The following is an 11821-nucleotide window of genomic DNA, read 5'->3' on the forward strand; positions in this document are numbered from 1 at the left end:
TGTGAAGAAATTATTGTGGTGGGATAGAGAAAACGGCCTCCTCAAACACTGCAAGTACTTGAGTATTTTCTCGACAATAACAGAATGTAGTTCAAGACGAAGTCATGAGACATAAGCCTGAAGAGGAAAGCAAAACCTAAATCACCAAGGCTTTTCAAAGTAAGTTTCTATTTTATTCTGAAAATACCTTGTCTAAGGCCAAAGTTTGTAAAGAACTCTGTTATAAGTAGTAATGTATTTTAGTAATAACATTTACATTTTCAAGGAGTTGAATCAATGCTTTGGGGACAATGTTTTATTTTTTTGTATGTGAATAAATAATTAGAGACTTTGAAAACATGATACATGAATATAAGAAGTTGAAGACACTTTATAAGAAGTCTGCACAGAGTTTCAACTGATTTTTCTAAATAGACATTTATACAATATTGTAGCCCTTAGTTTAGTAGAAAGAGTCATTGTACAATATAAAGTCATATCTCAGAAAAGTTTATGGAACTGTGGAGGCGGCATGAATGCTGACTGGGATAGTCAGTTTGTTGATAATTGAAAAGCCATATAAATGGTGTGAAAGTGCCTGTTCTGGAACAGTCTTCTATAGAGACAACTATAGCCTGACACACAGCCAACTGTTCAATAGGTCTTATTTGCTTGAATTTATACTAGACGTAAATTAATACAGTCATGAAAGAACCAGATAAAAGGAATAAATTATTAAGCTGACCAATAATTAGTTTGAGGAGTCCTTCAAGATTTTAGAATTTTATTTGTTGTTTATATCAGTCATTCCTGCATTTTATTGATTCTTACATTTCCTTTGATTTATATTAACATTCTACAATCCTAAATCTCCTAAAACAGTTCATCTAAACAATGGTAATGAAAATCTAATGACATTAGTTAAAGGCATTAACTTTACAATTGTTACTTTACAGCCTCATTCCCAAAAGTTATGAAAAATACCTAGACATTTGGAGAAGTAAATTTGCATGCAACTTTTCTTTTTTCCCTAAGATCATTACTATCTGTAAGCACAGAACACTTCAGAAAATAACTGTAACAACTTGTAGAAGGTAATGATATACCGGGAAAACTATTGATTTTTAAAATTTATTTAGAAAGTAAGAGAAAAAAAATCTACTGTCTGGATTAAGTCAAGGACTCAGCATGAAAAGTTGGTAATCAGTCCTGATTTTCATGTCTTTTTCAATAAGAAAATAACATCCTATGTGTAATGGGACAGACACAAACACAGACATTTAGGTTCATAAATACCAGATGACTGCAGAAATGTGACTCTGAATGGATCACCTGGATTTACTTTTTCTTCTGAAAAGTAATGCTCTTTATTTATATTAATTGGATATCTCCTTCATTTGAAAGTATAAATTACCCATCAGATGTCAAGGACAATATGTCACTACTGTAGTATGGTGGGTGATTTTAAATAATTTGTTAGAGAACTTTTATCTTTTTACTTCTCTTGGAAGAAGTAGCATATAGTTTAATAATAATATTTTGGAAATTATTCTTGTCTTTAGTTTTGAATGTAATGTGTTATTTTACCTAATTTTTAAAAGCTCATTGAAGTGTTAAATATTAGTATATTTAAAACACTATAACATACCATTTGAATAAAAGACAATATGCTCTAAGACACTCTGTGAAAGAAGATAAGTTATACTATCTTTGAGAAATAATATAGAAAAAGAAGATCTGAAGCAAAACTAGCGACTACTGTCTATAAAGGGAAGAACTTTTAACTCCTTCATTAATTAGCATCCTATTTTTGTGAGGTAATTTGTGGGCTTGTGATTGGCAATTTTTGAGTGGAATTTGGGATCCAACTACAAAATATAAGATGCACAAAATTTAAATACAGTTTTGTTATATAGAAACTATGATAAATACAATAATTTATTCTAAGATACATGAAGAGAATATATTTGACCACAATAAAGAAAAAAAAAAAGAGATGAATAGAGTTTGCAATACAAACAGAATTCTAGTTAAATGTATTATTTTTCCCCTACTCAAAACACCAGCCCCTTTTGATTTTTACCAATAGTACATAATGTCTAGATTAAGTGAAAGACTTAACATGAAACCTAGATAATTATTCCTGGCTTTCATATCTTTGTCAATAAAAAAAGAGTGTCTTATTTGGCAATGGGACATACACAAGTACAGATATTTAAGTTACAAATGTCTAATGGATGAAGACATTTGACTCTAAAGGACTATATTAATTCTAAATATATGTTGATTTTTATTATGGAATGAAAGAAGAATTTATGGAAATGCAGAATTGACTTTTGGCTTTTCTAGAGAAAATATTATACACAGTAAAGTAATAGTGAATAACATTTCATAGATTTAAGAAAGGAGAAAAATGTGTTAGTGGAATATATTACTCAGAATTATGATTTTAAATTTCATGGATAGTGATTTGCTTGGGAATTATTTTTTGATGTGTTTCATGGAAAGCAATTGTATTTAAACTTAGCTGCAAGAGGTCTGAAGAACTTGAAATATTAGCACTGTTTCTAATTGATTTATTAAGAATTTTATGTTTTTAATAAGAAGCTTACTAAGAAATGTTAGTTGCTTGCTGCATTTCTAGTATTTTGTCTTTTCTTTTTCAAGCCATATTTAAAGTTATATTGTATACAATCATGACATTCTACCTACAGATTTTTCTTTGCATATAGGTTCCAATGAAATTAACTATCCACATAAAATATTTATTCAATATGTACTTATTATATACTTACTACAAATGAGGCTCTGTGCTAAGTACTAGGATACAAGAATAAAGGTTTATAATTGATAAAGATATTTTTATACCACATGTGACAATTCCCAAATAAAGAGGTATTTATTTAACTTTTTATTCACTTTTACAATTTTTTAATATGGCAAAAGTATATACAGCACTTAGAAATGAAAATCAGAAGATTCACTTATGATTTAATCCTACTTTGAAATTCACCAGTGAAGGACACTAAATTAAAAAGTTAAGTGGAAGTTAAAAGAAGCTGTAATATTTTATGACGGCTAGGTATTAACTGAACAAACTTAATTCTGCAAACTCTAACAGTGACATAAGGGTTACCAAAAGTAATCTCACAAAGATTAAATTTGCAGTGTTATGGAAAAGATCTTTCTCTTTTCCCACCAAACTGAAGATAATCTAAATGCACTTTGATTATTTTGCAAAGTATTCTAAAAATCTTTCTCTGACACTTGGAGATAAATATTGCCAGTATAGATGTCAAATGGCCAATTGTTTATTGTAATTAAAAAATTATAAGTGATAAAATCTTTTAAATTATGACCATTATATATAACCTTTTTTGAATTATGATACCTATATGTGATATTTATTATACATATACAAAAAGAATAAAAAGTAACTCACAATTTAACAAAATGTGTATTCATTTTATTCTATATGCATTTATTATATAGTTAAAATATATAAATCAAACTATCTAGTGATAATATGTATTTATGCAAAGTATATATTTATTTGTATCATAAATAAATAACATATATAGTATGAAATAACAGGAATGTGTATGTGTATGTTATGAAAGCAGCAATATACTTTTCAGAAATATAACAAATGATTTCATGAATTGCTTTGCACTGGTGTGTATGCTACATAACTAATTTACACTAATAATCCAGAACAATAAATGTGTTTAATATGATTCTTCAAATTTTATTTAATAAACTTAGATATAAAATTTGTTCTATATAGATACCAATGCATTAAATTTTAATATTTTTTAGCTACATGGAACATAACGTCTTCTACTATAATTATCTATGTATGTTTCACACTTTTTTTTTTTTGCATTTTTACTTTCAATTTTTTTTAACATCTTTATTGGAATATAATTGCTTTACAATGTTGTGTTAGTTTCTGTGTATAACAAAGTGAATCAGCTATACGTATACATATATCCCCATATACCCTCCCTCTTGCGTATCCCTCCCACCCTCCCTATCCTACCCTTCTAGGTGGTCACAAAGCACCAAACTGATCTTCCTGTGCTATGTAGCTGCTTCCTACTATCTATTTTACGTTTGATATTGTATATATGTCCATCACACTCACTCACTTAGTCCCAGCTTACCATTCCCACCCACCCATGTCAAGTCCATTCTCTATGTCTGCATCTTTATTCCTGTCCTGCCCCTAGGTTCATCAGAACAATTTATTTTTTTTAGATTCCATATATATGTGTTAGCATACAGTATTTGTTTTTCTCTTTCTGACTTACTTCACTCTGTATGAAAGACTCTAAGTCCATCCTCCTAAATACAAATGACTCATTTTCGTTTATTTTTATGGCTGAGTAATATTCTATTGTATATATGTGCCACCTCTTTATCTATTTATCTGTCAATGGACACTTAGGTTGCTTCCATATTCTGGCTATTGTAAATGGTGTTGCAATGAACACTGTGGTATGTAACTTTGAAATATGGTTTTCTCAGGATATATGCCCAGTTGTGGGATTGCTGGGTCATACGGTAGTTCTACTTTTAGTTGTTTAAGGACCCTCCATACTGTTCTCCACAGTGGCTGTATCAATTTACATTCCCACCAACAGTGCAAGAGGGTTCCCTTTTCTCCACACCATCTCCAGCATTTATGTTTGTAGATATTTTGATGATGGCCACTCTGACTGGTGTGAGGTGATACCTCATTGTAGTTTCGATTTGCATTTCTCTAATGATTAGTGATGTTCAGCACACTTTCATGTGTTTGTTGGCAATCTGTATATCTTCTTTGGAGAAATGTCTATTTTGGTCTTCTGCCAATTTTTGGATTGGGTTCTTTGCATTTTTGATATTGAGTTGCATGAGCCGCTTGTATAGTTTGGAGATTATCCTTTGTCAGTTGCTTTGTTTGCAAATATTTTCTCTCATTCTGAGGGTTGTCTTTTAATTTTATTTATCATTTCCTTTGCTGTGCAAAAGCTTTTAAGTTTCATTAGGTCCCATTTGTCTATTTTTGTTTTTACTTCCATTTCTCTAAGAGGTGGGTCAAAAATGATCTTGCTGTGATTTATGTCATACGGTTTTCTGCCTATATTTTCCTCTAAGAGTTTTATAGTGTCTGGCCTTACATTTAGGTCTTTCATCCATCTTGAGTTTATTTCTGTGTATGGTGTTAGGGAGTGTTTTAATTTCATTCTTTTCCATGTAGCTGTCCAGTTTTCCCAGCACCACTTATTGAAGAGGCTGTCTTTTCTCCATTGTATATTCTTGCCTCTGTTGTCAAAGATAAGGTGACCATATGTTTGTGGGTTTATCTCTGGGCTTTCTATCCTGTTCCATTGATCTATATTTCTGTTTTTGTGCCAGTACCATACTGTCTTGATTACTGTACCTTTGTAGTATAGTCTGAAGTCAGGGAGTCTGATTCCTCCAGCTCCGTTTTTCTTTCTCAAGATTGCTTTGGCTATTCAGGGTCTTTTGTGTTTCCATACATATTGGATAATTTTTTGTCCTAGTTCTGTGGAAAATTGCCAGTGGTAGTTTCATGGGGATTGCATTGAATCTGTAAATTGCTTTGGGTAATATAGTCATTTTCACAATGTTGATTCTTCCAATCCAAGAACATGGTATATCTCTCCATCTGTTTGTATCATCTTTAATTTCTTTCATCAGTGTCTTATAGTTTTCTGCATACAGGCCTTTTGTCTCCTTAGGTAGGTTTATTCCTAGGTATTTTATTCTTTTTGTGGCAATGGTAAATGGGAGTGTTTCCTTAATTTGTCTTTCATATTTTTTGTTGCTAGTGTATAGGAATGCCAGAGATTTCTGTACATTAATTTTGTATCCTGCTAATTTATCAAATTCATTAATTAGCTCTAGTAGTTTTCTGGTAGCATCTTTAGGATTCTCTATGTATAGTATCATGTCATCTGCAGACAGTGACAGTTCTACTTCTTCCTTTCCAATTTAGATTCCTTTTATTTCTTTTTCTTCTCTGATTGCTGTGGCTAAAACTTCCAAAACTATGTTGAATAATAGTGGTGAGAGTGGGCATCCTTGTCTCGTTCCTGATCTTAATGGAAATGGTTTCAATTTTTCTCCACTGAGAATGATGTTGGCTGTGGGTTTGTCATATATGGCCTTTATTATGTTGAGGTAAGTTCCCTCTATGCCTACTTTCTGAGTTTTTTAATCACAAATGGTGTTGAATTTTGTTGAAAGCGTTTTCTGCATCTATTGAGAAGATCATATGGTTTTTACCCTTCAATTTGTTAATATGATGTATCACATTGATTGATTTAAATATATTAAAGAATCCTTGCAGTCCTGGGATAAACCCCACTTGACCATGGTGTATGATCCTTTTAATGTGCTGTTGGATTCCGTTTGCTAGTATTCTGTTGAAGATTTTTACATCTATATTCATCAATGATCTTAGCCTATAGTTTTCTTTTTTTGTGACATCTTTCTCTGGTGTTGGTATCAGGGTGATGGTGGCCTCATAGAATGAGTTTGGGAGTGTTCCTCCCTCTGTTATATATTGTAAGAGTTTGAGAAGGATAGGTGTTGGTTCTTCTCTAAATGTTTGACAGAATTTGCCTGTGAAGGAACCTGGTCCTGGGCTTTTGTTTGTTGGAAGAGTTTTAATCACAGTTTCAATTTCATAGCTTGTGATTGGTCTGTTTATATTTTCTATTTCTTCCTGATTCAGATTCGGAAGGTTGTGCTTCTCTGAGAATTTGTCCATTTCTTCCAGATTGTGCATTTATTGGCATGTAGTTGCTTGTAGTAATCCCTCTATATTCTTTTCATTTCTGCAGTGTCCACTGTTACTTTTCCTCTTTCATTTCTAATTCTGTTGATTTGAGTGTTCTCCCTTTTTTTCTTTATGAGTCTGGTTAATGGTTTATCAATTTTGTTTATCTTCTCAAGAAGCAGCTTTTAGTTTTATTGATCTTTGCTATTGTTTCCTTAATTTCTTTTTCATTTATTTCTGAGCTGATCATTATGATTTCTTTCCTTCTGCTAATTTTGAGGTGTTTTTGTTCTTCTTTCTCTAATTACTTTAGGTGTAAGGTTAAGTGGTTTGAAATTTCCTTGTTTCTTGAGGTAAGATTGTACTCCTATAAACTTCCCTCTTAGAACTGCTTTTGTTGCATCCCATAGGTTTTTGGCTGTTGTGTTTTCATTGTCATCTGTTTCTAGATCTTTTTGATTTCCTCTTTGATTTCTTCAGTGATTTTTGGTTATTTAGTAGCATATTGTTTAGCTACCATATGTTTGTTTATTTATTTATTTATTTTTTGGTATGCGGACCTCTCACTGTTGTGGCCTCTCCCGTTGCGGAGCACAGGCTCTGGATGCGCAGGCTCAGCAGTCATGGCTCACGGGCCCAGCCACTCCGTGGCATGTGGGATCTTCCCAGACCGGGGCACGAACCCGTGTCCCCTGCATCAGCAGGCGGACTCTCAACCACTGCACCACCAGGGAAGCCCCCTGTTTGTATATTTTACACAGCATTGTGGTCAGAAATGATACTTGGTACGATTTCAATTTTCTTAAATTTACCAAGGCTTGATTTGTGACCCAGGATATGATCTATCTTGGAGAATGTTCCATGAGTACTTGAGAAGAAATTATATTCTGTTGTTTTTGGATGGAATGTCTATAAATATCAATTAAGTCCATCTTGTTTAATGTGTCACTTAAAGTTTGTTTTTCCTTATTTATTTTCATTTTGCGTGATCTGTCTATTGGTGAAAGTGAGGAGTTAAAGTCCCCTAATATTATTGTGTTGCTGTGATTTCCCATTTTATGGCTGTTAGCATTTGCCTTATGTACTGAGGTGCTCCTATGTTGGGTGCATAAATATTTACAATTTTTATATCTTCTTCTTGGATTGATCCCTTGATCATTATGTAGTGTCCTTTTTGTCTCTTGTAATAGTCTTTATTTGAAAGTCTATTTTGTCTGATACGAGAATTGCTACTCCAGCTTTCTTTTGATTTTCATTTGCATGGAATATCTTTTTCCATGCCCTCACTTTCAGTTTGTATGTGTCCCTAGGTCTGAAGTGGGTCTCTTGTAGACAGCATATATACGGGTCTTGTTTTAGTATCCATTCAGCCAGTCTATGTCTTTTGGTTGGAGCATTTAATCTGTTTACATTTAAGATAATTATCGATATGTATGTTCCTATTGCCATTTTTTTAATTGTTTTGTGTTTGTAGGTCTTTTCCTTCTCTTGTGTTTCCTGTCTAAAGTAGTTCCTTTTGCATTTGTTGTAAAGCTGGATTGATTGTGCTGGATTCTCTTAGCTTTTGCTTGTCTGTAGAGGTTTTTATTTCTCTGTCAAATCTGAATGAGCTCCTTGCTGGGCAGAGTAATTTTGTTGTAGGTTTTTCTCTTTCATCACTTTAAATATGTCCTGCCTTCCCTTCTGACTTTCAGAGTTTCTGCTGAAAGATCAGCTGGTAACCTTATGGGGATTTCCTTGTATGTTTCTTGTTGCTTTTCCATTGCTGCTTTCAATATTTTTTCTTTGTATTTAAATTTTGATCATTTCATTAATATGTGTCTTGGCATGTTTCTCCTTGGATTTATCCTGTATGGGCCTCTCTGTGCTTCTGGGACTTCACTGATTATATCCTTTCCCTTATTAGGGAATTTTTCAACTACAATATCTTCAAATATTTTCTCAGTCCCTTTCTTTTTCTTTCTTTCTTTCTTTTTTTTTTTTTTTGGTGTTTTAAAACGTTTCAGTTTGTATTCCTAAGTACATTTTGTTGTCAATGGTCACATATATCAATGTGTCCATTTGGGCAATTTAACAATAAACCTGCAGATCACAATAACAACAGAAATATAGCTAACAAACATTTTTTAAAAAGCATTTTCAAAGATATAATTTACATACCATAATATACCCCCATTTAAAATGCACAATTCAGTGGATTTTGTACATTCACAAAGTTGTGCAACCATTGCCACTACCTAATTCTAGAACATTCCATCCCCCAAAAGGAAACCGTGTACTCAATGGCTACCCATCTCTCTCTGGCCTAGATAATGACTAACCTACTTTCAGTCTCTATGGATCTGCCCACTCTGGACAATTCCTGTAAGTGGAACTGTACAGTATGGGGCCTTTCATGACTGGCTTCTTTTACTTGGCAGTGTCCTCAAGGTTCAACTGCGCTGTAGTATCAGAATGGACCACATTTTGTTTATCCGTTCATGAGCTGATGGACACTGGGGTTGTTTCCACATAGTCACGTAGCTGTTGTGTCTATGCTGCTAGTACGAGTCTTTGCGTGGCTTACGCCTTCGTTTCTCTTGGATAGACACCCAAGAGGGGAGTGGCCAGCTCAGAGAGCAGCTCTGTCCATCACACTGAGCAGGCTGTGCCCAGGGCAGCCACACCGGTTCACGTTCCCACCAGCTGGATATGAGGTTCCATTTCCCCACATCCTCCCCAAACACGAAAAACTTCACTTTATTTTTAAAGTGACCCTCTTGCTACTGGAGAGAACTGAAACGCATTCATCTCAATTCAACACCAATCTTACAAATTGCAGGTAAGCAAAAACATTTACATCCAAAACCTTTCTCATAACTAAGAAAAAGCAGGATATGTTCCAGAACACCCATTTCCTTCTGTACTCTATCCCATTATTCTGTAGAATAAACAAACAGTATGGGGGAAAGGTGACTAAATATTAAAAAAATACATTCCTGAAACAAGTTACGGATCAGGCCCAATTAAACTGCAAAAAAGACCACTTCCCACTAGCTTCAGAGTTTTCCACTGCGAAATGCCTGACCCACTGGTCTCACTCCCCAAAACCCCAACTGGGCGCTCAGTGTGACCTGGAGGCACCTCCCCTCCTACTGTGACGTGACCCCCCAGACGTCCCTGGAGAGGGCGCACTGTCCTCGTCTGTCCAGGCACCTCCCGATGATGCTGACCTGCAGTACCACCACCAACTTTACTTCATGGTGTGTGTGCTTCTGGGGCTAAATTCTGGGAAGTACTTCAGCAGTGGGACCCCAAGCACCTGGACCAGAGCCTCTGTGGCCTCAACAGTGGATGCTGCTGCCTCCTGCCCTTGCTGCCACGGGGGCCTCCGGCTGGTCTTGACCGATGGCCAGGTTTCTGAACCACACGGTTTGTGGACAGTGCTAACTGGAAATGACTGCAGTACATATATGTGTATGCATGCGTGTTTGTCTCCATCATTTTACTCCAGAAATTGCAGAGATGGGCTGACGTCATTATGAAAAAGAAGTCTTCGGCTTAAGTTTAAATTTTCTGAAATAATGACACTTAAAATACCAAAGCCTTTGAAGACCTGTAACAATTTACTTTCTACAAGGTACTGCACACGTATCTACAACCCGAGGGCGGCTACGCTCCCATTCCACTGGCACAGAGCACACGGAGCCATTGCATGGCTGTCTAATTCAGACGAGCCGGACTCCCCCACTCGGCAGAAACCAGCAGCACAGAATTAGCACGGCCAAGAGGACACGCCCCCAGCACTCGCTGACCGGGGTCCCGAGTGTTCCTGTGCACCCTCTACCTTGGGTCACCTCGGGACAAGGGACAGGCTTGTTTGAGGCCACTTGTAGGATGGGGCTCCACCGCCCCCATGCCCCCACCCCCCGTGTAGGCAGCACGCAGCTCCTGTGAGCCTTGTCATGGCCGCTCTCTGCCCTCAGAGTCTCCCCCTTCCCCTGGCTTCACAGCAGTATTCTGGATCCAGGAGAAAGGAGTCTGGCCTCTGGAGCAGGGGGACTGTGAGGTACTAAAGAGATGAATATCGTATATTTTGTACCTTTAACCTGGACTCTGAATGGTATGGAATTTGATATTGGTGAAGGAGAAGTGGACAGTGGTGTCACAACATCTTTCATGAAGAATCGGCAGGTGAGACGAGCCCTCACCTTCCTGTCACTGGGGTCCTTCACTTCACCCTCCTCCAGGTCATCATCATCGATCTCTCCATCGTCGATCTCTCCGTCGTTGTCCTCTTTTCTTTTCTCATTGGCGGCCTCCACGGGATCCCTGTCCTCCATGCCGCGGACGCCCGCCTTCCCCTCCTCCCCCGGAGCCCCTTCTCTCCTCTCCTCGTCATCCTCGGGCCCGGCCTTCTAGGTGTCGTCCTCCTGCGTGGCGGGGGCGGGCTCCTTGGGGACCTCCTCATCGTAGTCTAACTCATGCTTGTCCAGGTCCCTGGTGACCGACGAGGCCTCGTCCCTCAGGTCGCTGGTGCAGTCTTCCTTCCCCAGGTCCCCCTCAGCCTGCGGGGGCCTGGCCGGGCCTCCGCTTGGCTCCTGAGCTTCAGAGTCCCGGTCCTCCTCATCGGAGCGACTCTCCTCTTCCTCCTGGCTCAGTCCCGGGGCGATGTTCTCCTTGTCCTCCACATCAGAAGCCCTCCCCCTGCCCCATCCAGATCCTGCTCAGACCCACTTTCCCTCAGGATGTCATTGTCAGAGAGCCCCTGCTGCTCCACTTCTTCATCCTCTGGAGAGCGAGGGTTCCAGTCAGGGCTCTCGGCCACATCCATCAGTACCCACGGTTCTCAGCACAAGGGCAGAGAAGGGGCCACGGCATCGCAGGTGTCAGGGCTGAACAGAAAAGACATCCCTCAGCTCTTTCACTCCTCACAGGCTCCAGCTTGAGGCGCGACGCAGGCGGAACAAACGGGCTCCACTTCCCGAGGGGGCCGGCCATTGTGAGATGTCATCAGGCCGCGAGGGTTGTCTGCGGGCCGGCGGGCTTCCCTCGCTTGCCATGCCCTCC

The 11821-nt window shown here is 37.6% G+C and overlaps 1 pseudogene; it reads right to left on the reverse strand.

Moving 5' to 3' along the window:
• Positions 1–11169: 11169 nt before the first annotated feature.
• LOC114897951 lies at positions 11170–11585 on the reverse strand (annotated as a pseudogene).
• Positions 11586–11821: the final 236 nt, after the last annotated feature.

Source organism: Monodon monoceros, unplaced genomic scaffold, assembly GCF_005190385.1.
Source record: "Monodon monoceros isolate NGI ecotype Baffin Bay Population unplaced genomic scaffold, NGI_Narwhal_1 Super_Scaffold_18, whole genome shotgun sequence".
NCBI lineage: Eukaryota > Metazoa > Chordata > Mammalia > Artiodactyla > Monodontidae > Monodon > Monodon monoceros.